General features: G+C 43.8%; 1 protein-coding gene across 11 annotated transcripts in view; it reads left to right on the forward strand.

Annotated features, from left to right (window-relative positions):
* The window catches only part of Dnajc5b (DnaJ heat shock protein family (Hsp40) member C5 beta), a 163,484-nt gene that overhangs the window by 75,674 nt on the left and 60,522 nt on the right, over positions 1–27,288 (forward strand). Inside the window, exon 1 of one of the 11 annotated variants that reach the window (XM_028864524.2) lies at positions 8,789–8,890. The exons of the other annotated variants lie outside the window; for them this stretch is intronic. The gene's annotated coding sequence lies outside the window, so the exon portion shown is untranslated. Of the gene's footprint in view, positions 1–8,788; positions 8,891–27,288 lie in introns of those variants that run through there. 11 annotated transcript variants of the gene reach the window in all.

Here is a 27,288-nt window from a genome sequence, read left to right on the forward strand (position 1 = left end):
AAGAATTAAAGTGCTCCTGGGTCCGCCTTGTCTTGCTTGGGGCGTCGGTGTTGTGGTTTGAAAGGAACTATAGTAGGCAACTCTTTCCACGCGGGCGGCTTGATCGAGGAGACAGAACTGAAGGTAGCTGCTCCTGGGACCCGTTCGTTCTGTTTGGTTTTTTTCCTGAGAAAAGAGACAATAGAGGCTGTGGTTGAAATTAGCCAGAAGGAGCCATGTCTCTGAAGTGTCAGCCTGGAAGGAGGCTCAGGGCATGAGGGGAGGTGTCTCAGCGAAGGACGCCTTTTCCACCAAGCCAAAGGAAAGAGATACACGTAGGCATACATGCAGTGCATGCAGAAGTATGCAATGGGGCCGAGGGACAGAATGCCCAGTGGCTCTTAAGTTCTTTGCTAAGAATGAAGTTGTGACAGATAGGAAATGGCTCATGAGACTGCAGGAGACACTGGAGAGCTGCCTTGTGCTTATGCAGCTGGGCATGATTCCCAAGACGGGAGAATTGATAAGCAATAGAGACGTTTCTCATAGTTCTGGAGGCTGGGGAGTCTCAGATTAAGGAAATAGCAGGTGTGGCACCTGGGGAGGGATACTTTCTGGTTCCTTTCGCTCCAGTGAGATCAGAGTCCTCACGCAGCGGCAAAGCAGAAGAGAAAAGTTCCCCCCAGCTCCTTTGTAAGGCACAAATTCACCGTGAAGGACTTAATTACTTCCCCAAAGGTGCCCTTTCGATACCACAACAGTGGGAAATCTGGTTTCACACATGAACTTTTGGGGAACCTTCAGACCACAGCAGAGACCATTCGCAATAGGAGTGATCTATGCAGTGTCCTGAGTTCCTTTTATGGTGGTAACTCTTGGGGTAAATAAAGAGGAGAAAGGGGAAGATTATTCTCATGGATATAATGAAGTAGGGGATTTTTAGAGAAGATGGGTTTGGTGGAAAAGAGTTAGGTGGGAATTCCAGTTTGGGGGAATGTAGATGTTCACAATGTGTGTCTCTTGTTTTGGTTTAAGGTGTCTCCAAAAGGCCACCACAACTGTTCCAAATGGAATGTCACTGATGGACTACAGAGCTGAATATAAATAAGCCCCCACTCCTGAAGTTTTTGAGTTCTTTTCCTCAAATATGACTTTCCATTCTTTAGAGACCAGCCAGGCTCTATAAAGCCATCTTACAGAATCTAGGAGTCATTTATCCCCTACTGATGACCTAGCAGAAAGTATATCTCTCTCTTGGTGAGAACCCAAACATCGTATTTCTGTGACCACTTACTATTTTAACCTTTCAAAACTAATAATTTTAAAGCACTTAACTCAAATACTTGATTGGTTTCAAGATGTTTTATTACAGCATGGATGTCATCATTTCTTAATAATACCATCAACACTGTTAAAAATGAATAATACCATCAACACTGTTAAAAATGAATTCTAGGGATAAAGAGATGGATAAGAGCATACAAACAATATAACTAAAAAGCCAGCCATGGCTTGCACATACATAAAACCCCAGCACTGGGGGCCACGACAAGTGGATTCTGGCAGTTCTCTGGTTAGCCAGCCTAGGGAAACAGTAAGCTTCAGGTTCACTGAGAAACCCTGTCTCAAGAGAAACAGGCAGCCTCTGGCCTCCATATGCAAGTATACCTTCAACCCCAAACCTCACCACGCATACACATTGAATTCTGTTGGGGTGTGTAACACTACATTGTTACAGATTTTTGAGAGTACCTGACCAGTATCTTTTGAGTTCTACAGGCATTCTTACATTTCTACTAAGCATAAGTAGTTTCATTTGGGGAAAGGCCTGGACTACAATGCACTTCTCAGGATAATGCTGAATTTTTATAACATGCTTTAAAAGAGAATCCAGCTTTGTGTCACCAAGGCTTGATTAAAGTCTCCACCGCACAGTTCATTCATATCCACGGCTTGTTTTGTAGGCTGAGCCCGGCAACTGTTGCTATGCTGTTCACTGGGTCATTGAAGTAAAATTAATGTAAGCACCTAGAAATTCAGGCACCAGTTGTGTTCATTTATTAAGTTTTTAATATATCATGCCAGGATAAGCACCAAGTATGGGAGTAGAAGTGTTTACCAGATTAATACTGATATGCAAGTTGTACTAAAGAGCACACAGCACTGGCAGAAACACTGGCAAGTTTTTCAGAGAATCTCCTGTCTGAGAGAAGGCAGAGTTTTTCATCAGGACTGCTGGCTCCTAAATAACCACACAGAGACTTAACATTAGTTATAAATGCTTGGCTGATAGCTTAGGCTTGTTACTAACTAGCTCTTATGACTTAAATTAAGCCATATTTCTTATCTACACTCTACCACATGGTGGTACCTTTTTTCAGCACAGCATGTTCATCTTGCATCTCTCCTTGTGACTCCACTCTTCTTCCCAGAGTCCTCTCAGTTTGGCTCTCCTGCCTAACCTCTTCCTGCCTAGCTATTGGCCAGTCAGCCTTTTATTAAAACAACCAGAAGGCATCTTGGCAAAGACACATCTTCACAGTGTACAAAAAGATTATTCCATAACAAACGGAGTCCTCTTCCTACAGTTTAGAGGTTTCCTGGCCTTGTTTCCCAATTCTATCTGTGTAGGTAAGAGGTGAGATGCTCACTATCCTGTTAGGTAGGGAAATTGTAACACTTTTGCCCTTCTTGAGAATGGCCATTTGGGGTAAGGCACTAGGACTTATTAGAAGCTGGGCTGCAATATAAAGCATCATGTTACTTGTTCGGACTTCAGGCAGGTAGAATCTGATTGCTAGAAAGTGAGGGCTTTGGTTTTGTTTTGTCTTTTATTTTTGACTATTTATTTATACCTTTTGTCTCTACATAACATTGTAAACAATGCAAAATAAAAGACAAGTATTTTGTTTACCATTAGAAAATCCTGAATGGGTAGACAGACTACAATCATTTTTATCAGGAAAATAAAAATAATCTGCAGGAAGCGAGTGGGCTGCAGATGCAGCTCAGTGATAGAGTCCTTGCTTAGAATATGAAGGCTGGCATATGAATATGAACCTTTAATGCCACAGAAGAAGTAGGAGAAGGAAGAGGAGGGAGAGGAGGAAGAGAAGAAGGAAGAAAAAGAATGAAAATAATACCTAAAACCTAAGTAATAATAAAATTCAATAAGGAACAAATTGTTTTTTGAGTCTCTAGAAGTTAAAGACTTAGTTCCCCACACTGTATTTTGTAGGCCTTGGGAAATGCCCTTAGAACATGTCTAGTGTCTTGGGCCAAGTATAGCGGTGCTTACAGTGTGGTGTCTATCACCAACCAACGTTCTTGTTAAAAATGTCCCATCTTGGGAGAGAGGCTTCTGAGTCCCCACCCTTCAGCTGAGGAGCTGTTGGTATTTGATGGCTACTAAGAGGAGCAGCATTGCTTTTTTGGGGGTATGTGACTTCTGGTGGGTTGTTCAAGTCACAATAGATGGCCCCACACCCATTCCCACATGGCCAGCACTAACTAGACTCAGGGGCCTATTAATTATCATCATCATCATCATCATCATCATCATCATCATCATTGCCACCATCATCATAAGGGATGTCATCAAGTCCAGAGAGGTAAGGTTGGTGGGACCCACGGAGAGTTGCAGGGAGGTTGTGGAGTGGATAAGAGAAAAATACATTATATACATGTGTAAACTTTCAAAGAATTAATAAAGATAATATTTTTAAAAGACGTCCCAGAGCTGGAGAGATGGCTCAGAGGTTAAGAGAGCACAGTACTGCCTGTGCAGAGAACTGAATTCAATTCCCAACACCACATCAGTGGGTCAGCAACTAGAGCTCTGGGGATCCAATGCCATGTACACAAACACACTCACAGAATTAAAAATGGAAAAGTAAATAGGTCTTGGCCAGCCACTATTGGTGAAATTATTAAGGCTACTCCACATAGTTAAAAGGGAGGTTTATTTTGTGGGGTAACTTACAAGTGAAGGGATAGTTAACAGGGTCTGGGAAAGGTGTAGCGCAGTCCTGCGGTGTTCTCTGGAGAACTCTGCTTGGTCTACCTCCAGTGTCCAGGGTCCAGGAACCAAGAGAGCCAGTGCATCCTGATCTCGGGTCTTCAGGGTCCTCTCTTGGCCCTCAATGGGGGTTGGAACTTCCAGATCAAGGCTGGAATGGTTACCCACTACATCTCCCCCTTTTGTCTAAATAAGAAGGTTCTAACCTAATACAAGACTATACACAAAGGAATGGTTATCAAATATTGTCCAGGAGTAATGAGGGATAATGACCTAGATAAGATGGAACTACAACCAATGCGAACAATATCAAGCAAGAAACACATACTAAAATCCAGAGAAGTCTAGAGCGTAGGTAAATGGCATGTTACAAAGATCATTCCAAAAGGTGTCCTATCCTAAAGAACCTGAATCTAATACTTAATATGTTCTGTCTAAGATAATACACACACACACACACACACACACACACACACACACACACAAAGTTGTAACTATAACTGCTAGTCTTCAATCTCATCAAAGACCTGAGAAGGAATATAATGGTACCTGAGAAATGGAAGATGGATGCAAGCAACTTTCGGGAATCTTGCAAGAGTAGACAGAGACAGCTGGCAGCCTGGACAGTCACCTAATGTTTTTCAGCATTGTTGGTGCATTCAAATTGGCTGCAGGCCTAGAGTATCTGACAGACCATTTTCAAAAGCAGGAATTCTGAAAGACAATTTTACCCTGTCTTGGCAGAGTTCAGAAGTCACTTTTGTGTCCCGCTTGTCCAGAAGGACAGCACTTGTATTGTCAGCAGTTGAGGCGAGGGCAGTTCTTTGCCCAATAGATCATTTTGTGCTAAGAAGGCAAACTTCCAAATGGAAATGTCTTAAAAGCCCAACATTCTCTTGGGATCAAATGGTGCTGCCAGGAGCAATTGTATCTCATGTCAACAGAATTCTAAGTTATTTAAATGTCATATTCTCTAGGTCTATGAAGTGTTTGAAGATTACCTGTCCATCTGACATGTATCTGTAAATCTGGATAACCTAACTAGCATAACTATAGAGATGACAAGCATAGGTGACTATAAATCTATAAGTCTTATCTACCTAAATAACCTAAGGACTAAGGCTTCATGTAAACAAGGTAAACAGTCTATAAGAGAATGTACAGTAAAGGACAGTGACTTCAAAATTGTGACGATACACAAGATATTTATAACAGAGGTAGGAATGTATAGTGTAATATGCAATATGACAATAATCTTAAATATATACCAGTATATAGAATATCTTAAACAGAAGTAGAACATACATACAGTATGATAGATATAAATTTACATTTGTATCAATATACAAATATTTCAAATAAGAGTAAAAATATGTGTACATTATAACAATTATAGTTCTGTATTTATATCAATATACAAATTATCTTAAACAGGAATATAAAAATAGTTTACATTTGTATCAACATATAAGAATCCATAACAGTGCAAATTATCTAAGGCTGCTATTTTACTAAATTTGTTTACTAGTATATACAATAATCTACCATAATATCTTATACCTATCCATTCCATTTCTTCTTTTCCCTTTTTTTGAGACACTTTTTCTTTTCTTAAGGAGAATACTGAGTTTAATATTTTCTTCCACCCCCAACCCTATAACCATCTTCCATAACCCTGAGAAATATAAAACCTTAGGGAGAAGGGGCGTCGTTTTCTTAGAATTGCTTCCTGCTGTTTAGGCCTTTAATCCTAGTGCTGAGAAGGCAGAGGCAGGCAGATTTCTGTGAGTTTGAGGCTATTCTGGTCTACATAGCAAGTTCCAAGACAGCCAGAATTACGTAGTGAGACTCTATCTTGAAAAACAAAGCAAGAAGAGAAAAGAGAAGAAATCCTGCTTTGGATCGCCTTCCTCCAAAAGCAGGACCAATGATAGCCTGTTGTAAGTGTTTCAGTCCACTTGAAATTTTGCTCAAATTCTTAGGAACTTCTGGCTAGTTCTTAAGCATTGTGTGATCAGGATCTCCTGGAGGGCTTTATGGGTATACACAGTTATCCTTCACCTCTACAAGGGATTGGTTCCAACATCCCCAAATCCTCAATGGCGCTAGTTCTTTATTTATATGTAACACACACACACACACACACACACACACACACACACAATTTTAAACCACCCATCGAGTGCATATAATTCTGAAAACAATGTCAGTGCTATGGACATGGTTGGAATACTGTATAGTCTAGAGAGTAATGGACAGTACAAAAATTCACTTCAGACACAAGACTTTTAAACATTTTCCATCTACAGTTGTGGTTGAATCTATGACATGGAGCCATATAGAGAGAGAGCGGATATGGAGCCCATGAATACAGAGAGCTGACTGTAAAACACACACACACACACACACACACACACACACACACACACACACACACACACACAAAGTAGGTGGTTCTCATCTTGGTGGTCTGTAGACCAACGTGAGAAATTCTTGCTTGAACTAGCATTTAAGTTTGGCAAAATTGGTATTTTTCCCACAAAATCTGCCTTCAAGTTGAGCAAAACCCTTTGCTATCATTCCTCATTTACTCTTTTTGAAAAAAGTTGGCTGATGAGAATGTGAGCGCTTCACTGTCCCTTTATCAAGGACCTAGGGCTACATACGCCCCAGGTGAGGCCCAGCCCACCTCCAAGACAGGTAACATTTGAGATGCATTACAGAGACACATGCTAAAGAGAAACAGTGAGATCCACACACCGTAGAATATAATTTTCTAGCTGCTCAGTCAAGGTGAGACACAATTAAGGATCATGTTTTTCCCTAGAGGTAACAGCTGGAAAGAACTCCTTTGGGAAAGGGAGTCCTGATCCTTGTACATACTGCTAGGAGTACACATTATCTAAGTAAGGTTATCATTAAAACAAGTCTTGGGGATTGCTGATTTAGTGCACGGTGTATATAAACAGATCTAGCTGTGATATGGAATTAGAGACATACTTCATTTCTGTACTGAATCTTTTATAGAGTGATGAAAAGTTGTTCTGTATTTTAGTATAGAAAGATCAATTTTTGATGGAGATGAAAGATATTGTTATTTGAATAGGTCTGTTGTGTATTTTCAGTTAGATATCAGGACAAAACTAAGGCATTAATAACAAACATTCCCTTGTCTTTGTCTCATCTTTATTTTTTTTTACCATCATCAGACATGATCATTGATGCTATAGTTCTACCTGTTATGTAAAGTACTTTCAATCACTGTTTTCTTGCTAAAATATGAGTTAATTGAAAGGAAAATGTCAAGTAAACAGTGTTCCTGGCAAACAAATGGCCAACGTTGAGGAAACGCTGTTCAAAGCCACCATTCTCAGGAGTGTAGCATAATTCATTTTACCACTTCCCTATGGCTGAGCTTCGAATTTCTCTCCTGTTACAAACAGTGCTGCAAAGAACTCTTCCATCTGAATATTGTTCACGTCCATAATGGATTCCTTTGGAGCATTCACAGACATGGAGCTGAGTGAAAGGGCAGTAATTATATCAGATTAAAGTTTGAAATTAGTGTCCATCAACCAGTTTTATGAAGGCATTTAAGAGGTTAGTAAAAAGGCATTTATAACCCATGGGAATGATTTCTTCTTCATTACCCGAAGGGTCACCAAATGCAGGTGCCTTTAAATATTTTCTGGGACCAAATGACAGTTCTGAGCCAGGGGAAGCCCTATGATGGGGAAAATGCTTGACTGGAAGTTCTGGTTCACAGTTAATGTTAACCTTTCTACTTAATTAGCTTTGTGATCTTGTGCAAGTCCTAACCACTTTAAGCTATAATTTTCCCATCCATAAAATTGTACTAAAAATAATATACTACCTCACTGAGATGTGATTAAATGAAATGATATATGTGAAATGGCTTGTAAATATTGAAGCATGATATAAAATGTTAGTTGTTGGTATTACAACAGTGTGATATATGTTCCTACACCCCAAGGTACTCAGAAAGAACAATTTTATGACTTCAGAGGCACAAGTCATCTCATGCAGTGAAGAGAATCCCTTACCATCATAGGGTAATGTCTGTCTACAAAAAGGAGATGGACATAAGAACTGTTGTAGTGAGAATCTGCTGCTTTACTGATACTTTTTTCCAGTGAATACTAGCAACTGATATGTCATTGCAGTGAACACAATTGGCAGCTTCTACTTTGTTATTCATCAGCAAATCTGTGAAAACATCAATTACTTGGAAGTCACATGACTTGCTATTCTAGAATCGGTCTGGTGGGTCAGGATTTCTGAGTCCGGGTTAAGACGAGCACTTCCTGGCATCTATGGGTTGTCAGAAAAACAACTGGTGTCCACTGAGACTGCTGCATTCCTGCATGTACTGTGTCTGGGTGGCTTCTGGCCCTGGACAGAGGCAGGTCGTCCTTTGAGCCTCCTGCCAGAACCCCCTGGTGTTGGCCAACTCTGGAGAGGGGAGCAGGGTGGAAATGTAATGTGTTCAAAAGGGCTAGCAGCCAGCACCGAGGGCCTCTGGGCTCTAGTTAGCTCAGACACGTCACCATCCAGGGCCTCGGTGTTGTTATGTACAGAGCAGGGGAGCTGGGTGGCCTTCCAGGTCTCTTCCTTGAGATTTCTAGAGAGGTTCTGAGGGCTGAAGCGAACAGAAAGTGGGAGATGGTCATTGATGTGGACAGAGAGGTTGCAGCTGGGCAGTGCGGTGGGGGTGGGGGAGCAAAAGTTCTACCCTGTGACATCACAATACCCAACACAGACTGGATCTTAGCATCGGAGAAGGAAAGCAACAGAAGTTGAGTTATTGACAGAGCAGAGGTAGAACATACCAGGAGGAGCCAGAGGGACCAGCCAGCCATGACTCCAGCGCAGGTACACGACTTTTGTTCAGCTAAGGGTAGAACTTGCTAGTGTCTAGAGAAAAAGGAGGCACCCATAGGTGAACATGTCTCCAGGAAGAACAGCATGGCGCAGATGCAGCAGCTAAGGTACCTACCATTCCTAAAGAGTGGTAGGAATCCAGAGGGGCTTCCAGCAGAAGCAGAGCTGGGGTACATCCTCTCTATAGTCATTCACAAGGCCATGAAGCGACAATACCAGGCATTTCCAAAGTTCTCGGACCCCCCACTGGCCTCTCCCCAGTCACTGGGAAAATTCAGAAGGCACGGGGATCTCCAGTGGTCAGTTCACAGCAACTATCTAAAGAAAATAACTCCTTTGATGATAATATTCTGCATGGGTGTTTTTCTTTTTAATGGCTTCTCCCAGAATGACAGAGAAGAGTAAGTATTTTAAACGTTTAAGTGAAAGAATCATTTTAATATATATATATATAGTTTTAAAACACAATAAAAATTCATATAAGGTGAAGAAAGGTGTATTTATGGGTTAATGATGGAGATTAACTCCAAAGTCTAGTTATGAAATTCCAAGGTTTCAAAAGCAAAAGGCCACCCTAGGGACAGAGAAAGAGAAAGGCCTTCTGGCTGAGAAATCAAGTCCTACAGTTCAGCTGGAGCCATCCACAGTTATCCCCACCCACTCCGCCCCCATCTAGGGATCCTCCAGTGAAATAGTTGCTGGACATGTGAATGGTTCTGTTTTCTTTACCTTGCCTTGGGGTTTTGGCTTCCAAAGTATTTGTTTCTTCCTGGAGGCCCAGAGAGATTCCAAGTGACAGCAAATAGCTGTTTTGTTGAACAGCAGGGCAGAGCTCAGTGCTGGTGCCAGGCCCTGACTCATCTTTATTTGGACTCCGTTGGGTCTTAACACACAGCAACCCCCAGTCAGAGCCCCTGACTACTCAGGCAGGCTTTTCTGAGCATAGTCTGCAAGGTCTGTTTGTTATGATGTTCCATCAATGAAAGCAGTAACCCAGGGCTTCGAGGGAGATCAGTTACCCACAGGGCACACCAGGCACAATGGACAAGAAAGAGACCAGGGCACAGTTTTAACAGTCTTCAGGCCCCACCACGTCTTGAATGAATACATCACAGCAGTAAGACCAGTGACCTGCTCTAGGAAAGCTGCAGTATCCCACAGCATGTTAAACCCAGAGGGACCCAGGTCAAAGCAGAATGTGCTTACATGCTAACTGTATAGCACACATTCAGCTTCCATTTGGAAAGCTGCTATGATTTTTCATGATTAAAATGTGGTCCAATTTCTCAAGACTCTGAAAATTGTCTTTGACCATTTTTTTAGACTAATTTCATTTTATAGATAGTTAAAAATTAGGCTTAGGCTTTACCTAAACTAAAAGACAAAAAACATGATTTCCTAATTCATCTGCATTTACATTTTATTGACAGTAATGTTTCATGAACGTTGTGTTTGTCATGTGGCATGGGATTTTAGAGCTGTAGGGGACTAGGAAACCATCCCAGCAGCTCCATCTCCTGAGGAAATCAGCACAGAGATTGTGTGTTGGCTGGGAACCAAGTCTTGTCAAGGAGGTGACTGGTCCAGTACACTCTGTCCTTGACTCGTGTTGATTTAGTTGATATTGAACTAACTCTTGCCATTTCCAAGTTAGAATGTTCTAAAAATGAGAACATCTCATTTTCCCCACAGGTTATTGGGGAATGCAGATGCTCCCTAGAGGTAACAATGTTCTCCTCCTAGCCTTTGCACCAGCACCAGACTAATAGACCTATAATCACAGTCACAAAAAGACCCCAAACCCACCCAAAAGGTTGAGATAATAATGAAAACAGAGGGAAGTTAGCAAGCTACCTTGTCTTGAAGCCTGACTGGATATAGCCCATTACAAAGAAAACAAACGAACAAAAAATGGGGAAATGGCTCATTCTTAACATGCTTACTATGCAAACATGAGATGGCCAGAGTTCGGGTCCCCAGTGTGCATGTGAAAAATTGGGCATGTTGGTACATGCCTGCAAGCACAGACCTAGGATGTGGAGGTAGGAGGATCATTGGTACTTACTGGCTAGCTAGTCTTGCCTAATCAGGGATCTTTAGGTTCCTCAAGACAAGCTGCCTCGATGATGATGATGATGATGATGATGATGACGATGACGATGACGACGACGACGACAATGATGTGGAGCGGGATAGACTCAGCTCTGACTTCTGGCCTCTGCATGTTCATACACACACACACACACACACACACACACACACACTACACAAACGAACACAGGACACACTGCATGTATACACTCTAATAAGCATTTATACAATTTACTTTGTAACAATTATCGTCTTCCTGTGGTCTTGCCTTTTACACTGTAGGCTATTGAGAGCTGATGTTAGCAAAGGACCATGGGAGTATACAGCAGGTGACAGCTAGGGCTCAGAAGGTCAACCTATCAGAACCAAGGGTTCTGTTAGAGGAAACCATCATGCAAGGCATTATGGAATTACTGCCTTTTGGATGAATTGGCTGTTTTTTGTTATAAACTTCTTATGCAATAACAGCTATGATATTTCCCCATTTTCCATGCATTTCCATGTTATATGTACATGCAGTCTCATGATTGCATGTCATTATGGGCACACATAATTGTGGATAGTCTAGAAGATGGTCTCTTATTTAGCTGTACAATTTATATGAATAGAAACATACTAAAATATGCTTCATACTAAGTCTATTATTCCATGTGGACTGTAGACACTTAGAGGTCTTGTTCTCCATCCTTAGCCACTGACGAGGCAAAATTGGCCAGACAAAGTGTCCTCATAGAACTTTCACAGAGTGGAATTGCAGGTGCCTGGCCTTGTTGGATCAAAACCTTTCAGGAGAATTATAGTGAACCAGAAGTGATAGTGAAGGTGTGTGGCCTTGGTATATCTCAGTCCTTCAAGAGATCAATAGCACCCGTGTTGTCCTAAGTTTCTTCCACCGGTACCTCCCTACTCTGATTCAAAAAACAGTTAACAGTTTGCATTTATTTCTATACCATTTTTTAATGCAAGATTTTAGTCTCAGTAGACTAATTATGTATAGGTCCTGAGATTTGGGTGATTAACAGAAAAAGGCTGTTAACTGACTAACCATGTCTGGATATTATTAATCACATAAAATTGTATACATATTCTTTGCCTTTTCCTTAAATCTCTCATTGGTTTAATTTCTTCTCTCATAACCCTTGTAGCTATCCCTTTAAGAGACAGCCAGAACTTTTTACAACCTACAGCTGTTGTCAGTCACCAGTTAAGCTGACCAAGTCTTTGTTAAATGTGAGTCTTATCAGAATACTTGTGCCTGAGAGTTTACTTTGTAGTTTTTACTAACAAGTTGTTAACAAATGGATATATATATATATGTGTGTGTGTGTATATATATATATACATACATAATGTGCAAGAGGGGAAGAAAGATGGAAGGAACTAGGTGGAATGATGAGAGAACAGCAGAAGGGACTGAGAGGAGCTAAGTATGAGAACAGAAAAGAAGCTGTGTCGATAAAGTTGAGAAGAATAAAGTGAATGGACTAAAGAACTCAGTGTTTGGGTTCATTTGTTATTCCCTCAGATTAGAATCCTAGCCACTTGTAGCTTCTGTTCTGGACCTTGGTAGAACTCTCTCAGGGCAGGCACCTGTGGAGAATTCGTTATTAGGTAGACCTTGTTCGTTTTATGAGTGTATATGTGTAGCCTGCATGTGTATGGGTAGACACTTTGTACAGCAGCCAAGGTTATTTCACACAAAAGTGGTAAGTGACCTACCCTTATTAACCAATATATTTGCTAAGTGGGGCTTCGGGAACTTTTCCCTATGGTTTCAGATTTTATTTGGAATTACCTTGTTAAGTCAGGTGCTTTCTCAACCTTGCCCAGGGTTTTTCTATAGCACTGCATATGTCTTACATCTCCATTCAGTGTGTAGGTTTATGCCCTGGCACTCTCTGGACACAGGTACTCCACATTTCTAACTGAATTCCTTGCAAATATATTAATATCTATCCAAAGATCTAAATCCTGGAAGAAAGTGAAGTGAAACAAATAATCTGTTAGATAAATGCATCTTAATTGCCATGGTTGTCAGTTTGCTCCATCATTGGAAGCAGGTGAAGAGTATTTTTGTTGCTATTGGCAAATGTAGATGGTCTTATAGAATCATACTGGTTTATAGTCAACTAAAACATCTGACCCCTACATGGCTCTTCTATCTATTCCCGGCGTTCCATGCAGACTTGTCCGTGGTAAAGAGAAGTGTGAGCGTTCCTTCAGGGAAAACCAGGCCGTTGTGACACAGGCTTTGAGCAGAGCTGTGCTCTCTCTTTCCGCTTCCATATTAATTTCAAAAACTGTGTAATATATTGAGAAATGTGCACACACTATAGCAGGAAGCTGATTGTGGAAAACAGGAAGAAAGGGAGTTTAGATTCAGCTTCTGCAATGGGGTTTTGAAATCCCAGCTTTCTCTAGAAAAATGACATGCAGGTATACCTAGTAAACTTTTGGAATGTTTCCCCTAAAATCACCCCAAACATGCAGCTTGACAATGTTACTTTAAAAGCCTCGGGAGGGGATAAAAGAAAGAAAGGTACCTCCCCAAAGATCCTGAGGCATTAAATTGTGAGTCTTGCTGCCACCACCTGGGTGCCTTGGCACCTGGCCACACAGAGATCCCTGACACGCACGGGGCACACCCCTTCGGCCCAACCCAGCCCCGGTCATACCCATTCCTCTAAGGATTGTGCAACAAGGCCTTTGCAACCTGAGGCCTGTGAGGTCTGGAAAGGAATGTGACCCAGAGTCAGTGGGTGTTGGTGCCACCGGGGACACAAGGATCTCTCGTGCTGTTTACCCTGTGCCTCCTGGGAATCTCGGGAGGGAAAAGGTATGCTCGAAAACAAGCCCTCGGCAGAGCTATGAGGCAACCATTGAAGTGCCTGACCCCTTGTCCTTGCTACCTCCGGAGGCGTGCCTCTCATTGCTCCCCAGTAAACCTGACCCCGCGACCTTGAATCCACTCTTCCTAGTCTCAGTTTCTCAGTTGTGTCTCTGTTGCAAGCTGTGTGTTGGAGGTCTTGTGTGGAGGGAGAGGGGATGTTTCCAGTGGAGAGTTTATATGAGACAGTGGCGGCAGTGGTAGGGTGCCAGAAGCTAAGGCTGACTGGCCAGGGCTCACAAGACAAACCCCATGACTGCCCTCCGTTCCCCTGTGGCAGACAGCTTTCTCCATCTTGACAAGCGTATTCTGGCCACCACAGGTGGCTGCCTCACCTCTTCTGCCTGGAGAATGGTGCTACAAGCTGAGTCATTGAATACCCTTCCTTTAAATTTCCCAAATAACAAGATGGCCATGCCAACAGAGCTCTAACCAAAAGGAAGGCATTCACCCCAAGTCCTGTCATTTGTGCTGTTTAGTACTTCTGGGTATCATTACTGGGTATCAGTACTTCTGGGTGTCATTACTGGGTATCAGCACTTCTGGGTGTCATTACTGGGTATCAGTACTTCTGGGTGTCATTACTGGGTATCAGTACTTCTGGGTGTCATTACTGGGTATCAGTACTTCTGGGTGTCATTACTGGGTATCAGTACTTCTGGGTTATCAGTACTTCTGGGTGTCATTACTGGGTATCAGTACTTCTGGGTTATCAGTACTTCTGGGTATCTTTACTGGGTATCAGTACTTCTGGGTATCAGTACTTCTGGGTGTCATTACTGGGTATCAGTACTTCTGGGTGTCATTACTGGGTATCAGCACTTCTGGGTGTCATTACTGGGTATCAGTACTTCTGGGTGTCATTACTGTAAGTGACAAGTGCTGCGTTTTGTGAACCAATATTGTTCACAAACTAAGTTCAATCTCAGAAAAGGAACTTTGAATTGGTTGACTAACTTTTTGCAGAGCTGAGAGTGAACTCAGGCCTCAAACATACTGGGCAAGATTCCTGAGCTACACCTCACATCAAGCATTCTCCTCCTTTGGGGAATGTTTACAATGAAAAGCTATCATTTTTGAAAGGCTCCTTATTGTACTGGGTTCTATTCCTTCCTGTGTGAGAAACTGATATGGTTTCACTCTCCTAACCAATGTGCCATCTCCTATCATATCACATCCTTTCAAGGTAGTTATTTTCATCCTAAAGAATTCAATGTTGGTCTCAATCCAATTCATTTTTTTTGAAAATATATGTTCCTGGGACTGTACCAAGCACAGGGCATTAGGAAAATGAAATACTGTATAAGCTGGACTTTTTCAAAGTTCAAAAATTTAGTTGGCATGACATGTACACCTGCCAAGAGTTCAAAGGCAAAGAAGAAACTCTAACTATGTGAAAAATGTGTACACTGTGGATTTCAAAGTGTCCCCGGGGCTCAGCAAAGAAGAGGTGAAGTGGTCTGGAGTGTTTAGGGAGCATCGAGCCATGGAAGGAATCTCAAGGAAGAGAAACAATATGACTGACCGACTGACCCATGCTTGGGGAAGAAACACATTTTGTAAGGAAAATTTTGACCCTGGCAGGACTGGTTTTGTTCTTGCCTTTCTCCCTTTGCGTTAACAACTCCACAAGCACAGAAAACAATTCTCGTGCCTTACTGGGACTTCGTAAACAGGAGCTCTAGAAACGTATAGACACAGAGAGGAACAAAAAGGTCCAAGTAGGTAGGTATCTGTGGGTAAGGAGCTGCATGTTATCGCGAGGGCTAGGTCTGAACTAAATCTTGCGTGCTGACTTGGGAACAGATACCCTAATGTCAGCATACTCCAGATGTAACTCACTGTCTTCTGTCAACCTGCTCCCCCTGGAGATCCCCATCTCAACCAGTGACCGTTCTGGATGCCCGGTTGCTCTAGTGGGTATCTGAAATATTCTTGGACACCTAGGTCTGTGTCTCTGCCTTCATCCATCCTGCTCGCAAGCTCATAGCTCTGCATCCTCAAATCGATCATTTGCAGCCAAACCTGCCTGTTGCTCCTGGTCCAGTTGTTCCATCTTTTCCTAAGTTGGCTCATCTCTCTCCCTGTACATCTCTGCAATGCACTGGACACTCCTTTATAAAACTCCCTGCTTTAAAAATAGATGTTTGCAAAACAAGGGCTGCATTTGCTTCGCCTTGTTTGGCTGCATCAGCCACCCATCCCCTCATTCCCCCTCCTCATTCCTCATAAGCCAGATGGATCTGGCTACTTTCAACTTCCTGTCCACCCAGCACTTCCTCTTCTCCGCGCTCTTCACACCATTTCTTTAGCATTGCTGAGGCTGAATTCCTAACCCGTAGCCTCTGCCCTGCGTCCTTCCCTCTGCTTCTACCTCCGTTAGGCATGACAGTCTTGCTGTAGACAGCTCTCTGAAGCTTGAGCCAAGTAGTTTGGGAGACACGGGACCCAGAGAGCAGAAGAATGTGTCAAGACGGAATAGCACGTGCAAAGACCCAGTGGAGAGAACGCTGTTTAAGGAACTGAGGAGTCTGAGTGGACAGGAAGGAACTGGCTAGAGGCTACCATGAAGAAAGAGTCAGGAGCCAAACCGGAGGGCCGGATGTGCTAAGAGACTGTACTATTTGCTTAAGTTGAATGGGAAGGTTTGAAGGGTTATGAACAGGACGGTGAGAACATGTTATTTACATTTTTAAGAGAACAGTGAGGGCACAGAGGAGATGGAGAAGGACTGGAGAAGGTTCCAGTTGGACTGGCAGGGCAAACCTAAGAGAGGCAGCTGGTCTAGGGCAGCAACAGCAGGAAGGTCGTGGGGCAGTGAACTCAGAGCACGGTCAGGACAGATGATCAGGCCTGGCTGAGTGATCAAGCATGGGCCAAATGAAGATGAGGCCAGTTTAAAAAAAAAAAAAAAAAAGGAAAAGTAATAGTGAAAATAGTAAGGCATGGTATCACGTCCTCTAATCCTTCTGTGGAGACTGGCTGTTATGGTACAGAGACAGGAAGCAGCAAGGATTTTTTGGCTTAGGCAAAACCTACACTTCTGTGAAAAAAAACTTTTTTGTTTGTTTTGTTTTGTTTTTGAGACATGGTCTTGCTGGGTAGCAAAGTTGGCCTCTAAATCGCAGCCATCCTCCTGTCTCAGCTTTCCAGTTACTGGAATTAGAGGCCTGCACCATTGCACTTGGTACAAAACTGCAGTTTTTGAAGACATTGGAAGTGTCATGGCGGTAGACTGGAGATGGCAGCTGTTGAGACGGGCCGCTCACGGCTTACAGCACACCATGCTTAAAGCCACGGGCCTGTCACGGCTGTGGTGTCCTGGCACACACGTATTCAGGAAGAAAAAAAATTGTGATTTTGTTGAAAGTCTATGTGTACATGGGAAGCAATTTTTTTTAAAGCAATATTATTCTGATTAAAAACAATCCTCCTTCCCATCCCAAGTCCCAGTCTACCTCTATGGAACTTTACATGTTTTATATATGCTCCAGCCATGTTCTATACATACACAAATGTGACTGAGTACATACATGCACTCATGTTCTCCACATGGTTACATATGTGTATTGTTCATATGGTATATAGAGACGAGGTCCGTTTTCATGTGAGACTACCACACAAACGCTTCTATGACTTGTTTTTTAAAAAAAACTAGTTTCCCTATATCTTCATTTTTATTGAAGTACAACTTACGTTAAGTAAAAAACACTTATTCTAGATGTTCACTGATGTATGCTTTGATTAATTTATGTACCCGTGTAGCTGCTACCCTAATTAAGACATAAAACATGTCTATCACCCCAGTAAATTTGTTCCATGTCTCCTTCTATTTGATTATCTAGGCTTTTATGGGTAATTACCGATCAGTGTACCTCTCTAGGTTAGTTTTTCCTCACCCAAGAATCTCTATAAATGGAATAAAATAAACTATACCCTTTCTTTTCTCCCCTTATACAAGATGCTTTTGAAATCTTTGTTGCTGTGTGAATCTCTAGTTCCTTGTTGATGGGAAGCACCCTTTGTGTGGAAATCATTGTAGTATGTGAGTCTTTGTGTCTAGCTTCTCTTTCTGCTCTGTAAAGATGAGGAAACAGAAGAATTAAAACGGAAACTTGAGGAGCAAACTTGCGATGCCCAAATGGAATAGAGGTGGTATGTGTTAAGACATTGACAGCACGGGACTGGATGGGTCATTGGTTAGGAGCGTTTGCCGCCCTTTCGGAGGACCCAGATGCAGTTCCTAACATGCACATGCAGGTTCACAACCACCCTTAACTCCAGTTCCCAGGAAGCCAACGCCCTCTTCTGAACTCCATAGGCACAGACACACGCGGTGCACATGTATACATGCAGGCAAAAATACAAACACACAAAATATGTCAGTGGACACACTGACACGGAATGGGGAAAGCTTTCAGGGCCTCAGCCCTAGACAAACAGTGACAAGTAATTGGAAAATGCCAGGAGTAGGAGAAATGGTCTTCCCTGGGGACAAGCCCCCAGTTGTTTCTCCAATACAAGCGGTCAGCCCTGGAAAACACAAACGGGTAACAGTATATGGACTGAGCAGGTTATCTTGATGCATTTAGGGGTGTGTGTGCATGTGCATGTGCTGTGCATATGCATGTGCTGTGCGTGTGCGTGTGCGTGTGTGTGTGTGTGTGTGTGTGTGTGTGTGTGTGTGTGTAACAAAAAAAATAGAAGTCAAGAATTTGAGAGAGCGAGGAAAGGTACCTAGAAGAGCTTGGAAGAAGGAAAAAGAAGAAGGAGAGGAATTACAAAATTATAATTTCAAAAATTAGAAAATATTAAAAAAAAACAAGACAAACATTTTTAAAAAGATATTGACAGCAGTCAGAAGGGACTATTGTGTCAAAGTCATGCCTGGACAGACAGGAAGAGATCGTGCCACCTGGAGCCCCACGTCCTACATTTCCTCTCTTCCTCCCTTACAACCCCTTTAAAGCCCCCTCCTATCCTCGGGGTACAGAGCGTCTCCACACTGATGTCAAGGATGCACCTGCCCTTCTTCCCAGGCCACCACCGCCCCTGCCGGTGTGTGGAGGAGCCTTGTCAGTGGGGCCGGCCTGTATCCCTCCCACCCCACCTCCTGTGGCAAGTTCTCCCTTTCCCTGATTCTTGAAAGCGCTGCAGCTCTTCCTCCTGTGCCCGGGACGGTGTGACATTGTCTTCTTGGGCCTGTGCTTGTGAGAACCCTCCACTATCTCTACACACTGCAGCAAGAGGCAGCCAGACCAGCTTCTCTCTCTAGCGAACCGGGTTTGCATCAGTGATTTCATCATACCCAACAAATGGTGAAACCATAGCACAAATAATACGATTCTTAAAATTCAGAGAACTATACAAAGAAGAAATTGAAAATAGACATCTAAAATGTCTTACTCAGAGAGTGGGTCTCCCTGCCCCAACCCTTGCTACACGTTTTGGATTTAGAAGATCAGACCTACCCACTGAACAGCATACTAGGGACATTTCTCCTGCTTCTTAAACAAAGAATTTCAAATGCCTATACAAGCAGATGTTACTTTCTCCTTAATTTTGACTTTTTTTTAAAATCAATCATAAACCGGGCGATGGTGGCACATGCCTTTAATCTCAGTACTCAGGAGGCAGAGGCAGGATCTTTGTGAATTTGAGGTCAACCTGATCTACAGAGCAAGTTCCAGGACAGCCAAGGCTACACAGAGAAATATTGTCTCAAAAAAAAAAATCAATCATAAAATATTTTTTAAGTACATACTATATTAGTTGGAGTTTCTGAGAAAAACAACCAATGGGATATATTTATAAAGTAAGGTACTGATTCTCATGATTTGGAAGCTGACAAATCCTAGGACCCAGAGTGAACAATCCTGAGACCCAAGGAAAGTGGGTTCTTGGTTTGAGCTGGAAACTAGGGGAAAACAATGTCTCTGTAATGAGTTCTCGGTCAGGAGGAGCTTTGCTCTCATCTCAGGGAGGGTAAGATTTTTGCTCTGTTCAGGCTTACAACTGAAGATGAGGGGCATCTGCTTTTGGGGGTCTACTGACTGAAATATTAACCTTATCCCAAACACATTGCCGCAAAAAGAGGAATGTTGTACCAAATATCTGGGTACCCTGTGGTCCAGGCAAGCTGGCCCATTGAATTAGCAATCACACCCAGCGAACAATGAACTGTAACAATGATCCTGAGTGGACAGTCATCCAGTCTCCAGCGGATCGACACTGTTTACTACACAACATGTTAGTCTGTTTTAGAAATGAGGAAACAGACTCAGAGAGTTGAATAAGTTTATCTAAGCAGCTCAGCTAGCACATGGCAGAGCTGGGATCCCAGACCTCTTAAATGCCTCCGCTGGGTGTGGGCAGTTTTCCACGCGTCCCAGGGTTCCTCCCTCCCTCAGAAGAAAGAGAGCTGAAGGCAGTAGCTGTTGCTCACAGCTCAGGGAGAGCCGTGGCCTGTCTTCATGTGTGAACACGCTGGACGGTGTGCTGTGTGCAGCGGGCAGCTACGGAAGGCCCCCACACTCCTTTGAAAGGGCTCCACGGAACAATAACAGTTGCTATTTACTGAAAGCCACACCCTTGCGCTTTGTTCGGACACCCACTGTGCAGTGTTTACCACAACCCCGTGCCCTTCCACTGCCCACTCTGCCGTGGAGGGGCAGCATGCCAGGCCTGCCACAGGCTGCGGTGGGCAGGAATTCTGAGGCATCCCTTTAATACCAATATCTTCGGATCCACAGAAGTCTCCTACATTGTCTCATCTGTCCCCATGGGCCAGTTCAATCCTGTTCCATTCCTCTCCCAAATCTTTTATAAACAGCTTAAAATGTGCATGAATCAATCATTTTGTAGGAGTGTGCTGACTGCTGACTCACCCAGTACGGGCTGGGCCTCCCTCTGGGGAGATGGCTCTTATTGCCCGACGTGCTGCTGCTGTTCGCCATTGTCCAGCCCCCGCCCCTCCATGCTTTAAGGAAACATTGTCCAATAGCAAGCTTTACTGTAAGCACCTAAGTCCATCTTATATACAGACTCCTCTGCCCTGTGTCCTTGTAGCCCCTTCCTGGGTGCTCTTGGAGTTTCTTTTATCATGACAATATAATCAGTCCTCACAGTGCTGTTGAGTTGATTTTGACAACAGCAAGCATCCCTTTCGGACAGAGGGAAACACTCAGGCTGACAAGAGTGAGTTCCTTATCCAAGTCCAGTTAGAAGCCATATCTTCCAGGCCAGAGCTTCTGATGTAGCCTGTAGATATCTGCTCTGATGAAGTGAAGCTCTGTGGTCCCTCCCAGTGTGGGCCACATCCAGGACAGGATTTGTGGGAAGGCCGGTGTGGAGGTCGGCATCATGTACAATATAGGTGCACAACAAAGAAAGTCGTATTAGAAGAAAAATGGGACAGAGGAGTACATGTTACTGACAGACAGAAGCAGAGCTCCATGGTCTTCATGCTTCAGTGAAAGGCCCAGGAAGGAGCCGAGACTGCTACCTGTCTGAAATTTTGATGGGTGGCTCAGCTGGGTCCCCTATTCCCAGTAGAGGTGGCTTTAGCTCCTATTATATGTTGACAGAAAATCAGCTAATCTTTTAACTGTAGGGCACTTAGATCAGTGAGTTCTCCGTGGCCTCGTCACAGCCTATACTCATGTGTCTCGTCTCTGTGGCATGATGCTTCCATAAGAGTTTGATCTGACTTTCCATAGAGTATGGTTCCAAAGCTGTGACCCAGATTATTGAGAATGGACAGTCAGGTCTCAGGCAAGGCCTCTAAAGATGACAGAGCAATAGATGTACAAGGAAACTCCATCCTTAGTACTCACAAGTTTCCAAAAAAGGGGAGATAACTCTTGCTTTCCAAGCTGTTTCACATTTTTCTTTTAGACAGGAATAAATTAACTGCAGGTGCTTTGCCAGCAGTGGCGACCAAGGTCTCCCTGGAGCCTGTGGACAGAGAATCCACTTCCCACATGACAGGGGTTCTCAGGAAGCTTATTCCTACCCGGGGTTTTTTAACAACTGATTTCTGTAGGAGAGCGCTCAGGGCCTCGTTTCTTGGCTTGTAAGAATTTGTCCCAGTTTTTGCGTAGGTCAAATGTAATCACATGAAATGCTTTGTTGACAATAGAATGCAGCATTTTCCTTCAAGATAAGAGGGAGTGTCTTTTGATAGAAGCAAGGTGGGGCAGGTCAGGAGAGCAGTGCAGAGTGGTGAACACACCTCCATCAGATCAACAGAAAAGTGTGAGCTCTTCCTAGGTCCAGAGACTGCGGTTTGAGTGGGAAAATGTTGTGCTCCACTGAGACATAGAGTCAAGTCTTGGTTGGGATGAAGGGCTAGGGTTGTTGACAAAGGCATAGTTACATTTGATCTGACAGTCTCGGCTGACCGGAAAAGTGGTTGGAAAAAGGATGCACAGATGACGGAGGAGCTCAGAAGTGTCAGAGCGTTTTAACTGCAGCAACATGTTTAGAAGGGAGTTGGCTCTCAAGACAGGTCAAGGTGGGCACAATGTGAGGCTGGAGCTTAAGGCCGAAGAGGCTGAAGACATCAGGGACAGAGTAGGCTAAGGGAAGGGAAGGTGGATGAAGGTGTGACTGGGAGGGACACATGGGCACGAAGGCATCAGCCTGGTGAATAGGATGGAGAGAGTGAGCTCTATGCCAAGGTTACCTTGAGGAGATAAGAACCAGATCCGAGGCTGGCTGCACCAGGATGAGACCGTGGAGGTAACAGGGATACCAAGGGTCAGGGCAAACTGTCCGGAAGAGCTAGACAGGAAGGGTAGGGATGCCCAGAAAGTATAGTGGCCTGGATACACACTCCGATTTAAATTTTATATGAATCATCTATAAACTAGTCAGTACACATATAGTTACCATTCTAGCTGCAGGAGAGACACCAAGGATGTGGAAAACAGGGCTGAGAGTGAGGAATGTTTTGAAGTTGAAAACTGCTGTTTATGGTTGTTTTCTTTTTGAACACTAGAGGGCAATACAGTCACGTTGAATGCGGATCAATTTTGTGTTTGGACTGAACTGAGTGTTTGAGTATCTTGCTTGAGTTTTTAAGAAAGTTACAAAGAAGGCCTTTTGACAGACAGACATGTACAGGAGCCTGGGGCAGAGATACAGTTAGATAAGTACTTGGTACCCCATCTCCTCTGAATTAGGTTATAATTGCTGTGACGAAACACCATGACCAAAGACACTTGGGGAGGAAAGGGTTTATTTGGATTACCCTTCTACATTGCTGTTCATCACCGAAGGAAGTCAGGACACGACCTCAAACAGAGCAGGATCCTGGAGACCAGAGCTGATGCAGAGGCCATGGAGGGTGCTTGCACAGCCTCCTTTTATGTAGAACCCAGGATCACCAGTCCAGGAATAGGACCACCCGCCATGGGCTGGGCCCTCTCCCATCAATCACTAAGAAAATGCCTTACAGCTGGATCTTATGGAGGCATTTCCTCAGCTGACGCCCCTTTAGTCAGATGACTCTAGCTTGTGACAAGTTGACATAAAACCAGCCAGGACGTCCTACTTGCCACTTCCCAGGTCCAGGCTCACGGGTCCAGGTTTTTACCTCCAGGGCTAGCCCTTCACCCTGCCTTGTCTGCTAGGAGAGGCGCTGGGAGAGAGGCTGGGGGACTGGTGTTTGGTTGCTCCTACATCTGTGGGATGGGGTGACAGGGACAGCTGGCTGGCTGTGTCTGTGGTGTGGAACAATCCAGACAACTTTGTACGATTTCTATAAGACACTGGGAGGAGGAGGAGGGTTGTAATAGGGAGCATGGGGCTTGATGGTGATGAGAGACAATGGGTTTGTTCTCCAGAAGGTGGAGACCTATAAGAAGAACTTGTGTGAAGGAGGCAGAGGGGGCAGAGGAAGAGATGCCACCAGCATTGGAGCCCATCTGATCTTGCATGTCGAGAACCCAGGGGTGTGGGTGTCACTGTTGAAGAATCGGCAAAAATATTACCCACCCTATTCTTACACTTTTGGTTGTGAGCCCAGCCTTTAACGGCTGAGCCATCTCTGGCCCACCCACCCTATTCTGAGAGGGGCCTTTCCACTCTCACTCCCTCTGAGAGGCCACTCAGCGATGGTTGTCCAGTTCCGGGTACCTTCAAAGGGCACTTCAATAAGACTAAGCCGTAAGTGCAGGCCGTCAGGACTGGAAGATCAGGACCACAGCCAGAGGCTGCTTGCAATTCAGGGGGTTCGGACCATTCCTTTGAAATTTCTCTTCCACAACCAGAGTGAGAAGGCCGGCCTACAAAGGACGGTACAACACTGTTGCCTTTCCTTCCAGGAGCAGGTTGGCATGCACTGCTGCAAAGATCCACCGAGGACACCAGAGGCTTATGCAGGCCCTGCTGTACTTAGTGCAGTGGCTAAGGACTAAGACAGACAGAGAACCAACCACTCAGCCTCCCAGGCTAGGGACCATTGACATGGGGAGGAAGATGTGTCCCCAAAGAAGGGACACACTTTGTCACTTAAAGCTCTCTTGTCCAGCTCGCTTCTTTAAATTTAACAAGACTATAGAAACACAGTTTGGTGACTGAGCACTGCAATCCCATTTCCAGATTTTTAGCCCTTCTTGACTGATGTCCGTAGGAAAAATCACATGACCACAATAAACCAGATCTCTTTCCTAAATGGACATGAAGTCCTAAAATGTCTGTGACTGTGGAAGCATTTAGGAAATTGCCAAGTGTGACATCTGTGTGGTTTTTCTTCAGCATTTCCTTCTCTTTGCAGAAGACATCTGTTACCTAGGTAAGGTTCCAGGCTTCAGGTCAGACCCTTTAAACCACCACAAAGACTGTATCTTGGCTCCAGCCCGATTCCCTTTGCAGGCTGCTGGACCACAAGTGCCGAACAGCCTGCACCATTGAAACCCTTTAAAAGAGACTTTTGCCCTGAGCAGGGAGCACTCCCCTGAGCAGGGAGCACTCCCCTTGTTTTTTTAGTTGCCTAACACCAGTCACTTGAGCTAATCTGAACAGGAGACAAGGACTGGCTCTTGAGTCCCCGGTCAAGGTTCTGTTTACAGATACTCTGTCAAAGAAGGACATCTGTCAGGCTCAAATCTCCTCGGTTTATTACAGCAATTTCTTATCATAAGTAAGCAACAAGGTGTTTAAATTTCACACATGTGAAATACACATTGCGTTTCCTAGCAGGTGACAAGACTTCATCAATATTTTCTCAGTAAGGCCGTTCTCAGATTAGAGATTTACTTAAGTAAATGGATGCTGTCCCTGACACTGGACTGCGAGGCGGGCCTCATTTCTAGTTCCATGTCTAAAGCCATTACTTCTACCTCCTTGAACTTTAGCTCATTCATTACCCACCTCGGTCACAGGTTGGTGAGAAAGGAAATGGCAAGCCCTCTCCCCCCACACCCCCCGACACCCAAATTATTAGCTCTTGAAACAAAGCTCTGCATAAGTTAGAAATTATCTCAGAGCCACCCAAGCTGTTTTCAAAGCCAAGGTCCACTATCTCCTACCTGAGGACCTTGGGTAATTTTCTTAACTGCTCCCATCTTATAGTTTTCTTCTATAAAATGATAATGTAAAATGGCTCAATGAATACTTTCTTTTTAAAAGTAGTAAAAGCATGCTTTATTCAGTAATGATTATAACAGGGAAGGGAGTATGGAACTGGGCTCCATTCTGAGTCCAGTATGAGCCAGTCAAGATTCACCGCTCGGGGCAAAGTCTGGACCAGCAGATGGAAAATTACTAGAAAGGCACCACCAGGGATGGGAAGGATTTGGGTGAAGTAGACCTTAGTGTTCTTATTGAATGTAGCTCAGGGTACCAACTGCGAGGAATGGGGAATTTGATAAAATATTGAGAGTTATCAGACATTGAGATGGGGGAGTCTCTTCTAAGCTCAGGGACTGGCAAGATGGGTCAGTGGGTAAAGGTGCCTGCTGCCAAGCCTCAGAACTTGAGTCCAACCCCTGGAAGCCCGCCGTGGTGGAGAGACAGAACCTGCTCCTGAAAGTTGTCCTTTGACCTCCACATTCACACACGGCATGTGACTGCCCACCCGCACAAAGTAAACAAACCAATGTAATAAAAAGTAAGAATAACCTGAGTCCTCATGACTCACCCTCAAATCATGTGGTCCAGGCCAGACACAGAGACTAGGCTGTAGTTCTAGATGGAAAAGGCTGACTGAAGTTCAGTCAGAGTCTTTGCCATATGATAATGAAAGCAATAACACTGTGATCTATTGAGACAGCACTGAATTTTAAGAATAAGAAATTCTCTATTTTTTCACTGTTTGTACGATTTTAGTACTTAAGTGAGATAGTCTTGTTACTGCTAGCTACTCGAATCTCCAGCACTGTTACCACCACCTTGTCATTACCGCCGTTGTCATGGCAACCATCTTTGACTCACCACGTCACTGGGTAAAGTGCCTCACGTGACGGAAGAGAAAGCAGTTTCCACTTGTTGTATGTCATTCAACTTAGTGGTGCATTATAGGCTTGGGATGCAGTCTGTCAGGACTTCATGTTCAAACTCTTAAAACACCTCTAGTGTACTAGGTTCTGATGTGGGGAGGGAAGAAAACAATAACCACCCTCCCCAATTCCAACTGCTGCTGCTCTTCCCCTCCCCTTGAGTTCCTCCTCCTCCTCCTTCTCTTTTTCTTGAGACAAGGTCTCTCTACATAGTCCTGGTTGTCCCTGGAACTCACTGTTTAGACCAGGCTAGTCTTCACCTTGCAGGAGGTACACCTGCCTCTGTTTCCCGAGTGCTGAGATTAAAGGCTGTCACCACTATACCTGACATTATTATTGCTTTTGGAAACTTTTTCATACAATATATTCTGATCACAGTTTCCCCTCTCCCAACTCCTTCCAGATCCTCCCCACCATTTCACTTACCCAACCCCATGCTTTTCTCTCCCTCTCTTTAGAAAACAAACAAAAAACCCAAACTAGAATTTAAAAAACCATAAGAAGCACACACAAGCTCGCACGCAAACACACACACACACACACACACACACACACACACACACACACACACAATTTCTTAATCAGTCCAAACTAACCCCATTATAGCAATGGGCTATAAAAGTCCTCAGTGTAATTGTTGACATTTTGTAGTTGACAGTTTACAATAGTCTTGGGAGGTATTAAAGAGCCCACTGCTATTCCTCTTTTTCAGAGGAGACACTTAAAGAGAGTGACTTGCTGGAAATCTAAGAACACAGGACTATTATTTTTTAGATACTGGAGCTTGGGTTAAATTTTATGAAGCCAAATTTGACTTTGTGTTTAATCACATGGATGTCATTATCTTCAGCAGACGGTTCCTTAGGAAACCTGAGCTGTGGAAACATCTTCCAGAGGGCGCCCGGCTA

The sequence above is a fragment of the Peromyscus leucopus genome, chromosome 5 (assembly GCF_004664715.2).
Source record: "Peromyscus leucopus breed LL Stock chromosome 5, UCI_PerLeu_2.1, whole genome shotgun sequence".
In the NCBI taxonomy this organism is placed as follows: Eukaryota; Metazoa; Chordata; class Mammalia; order Rodentia; family Cricetidae; genus Peromyscus; species Peromyscus leucopus.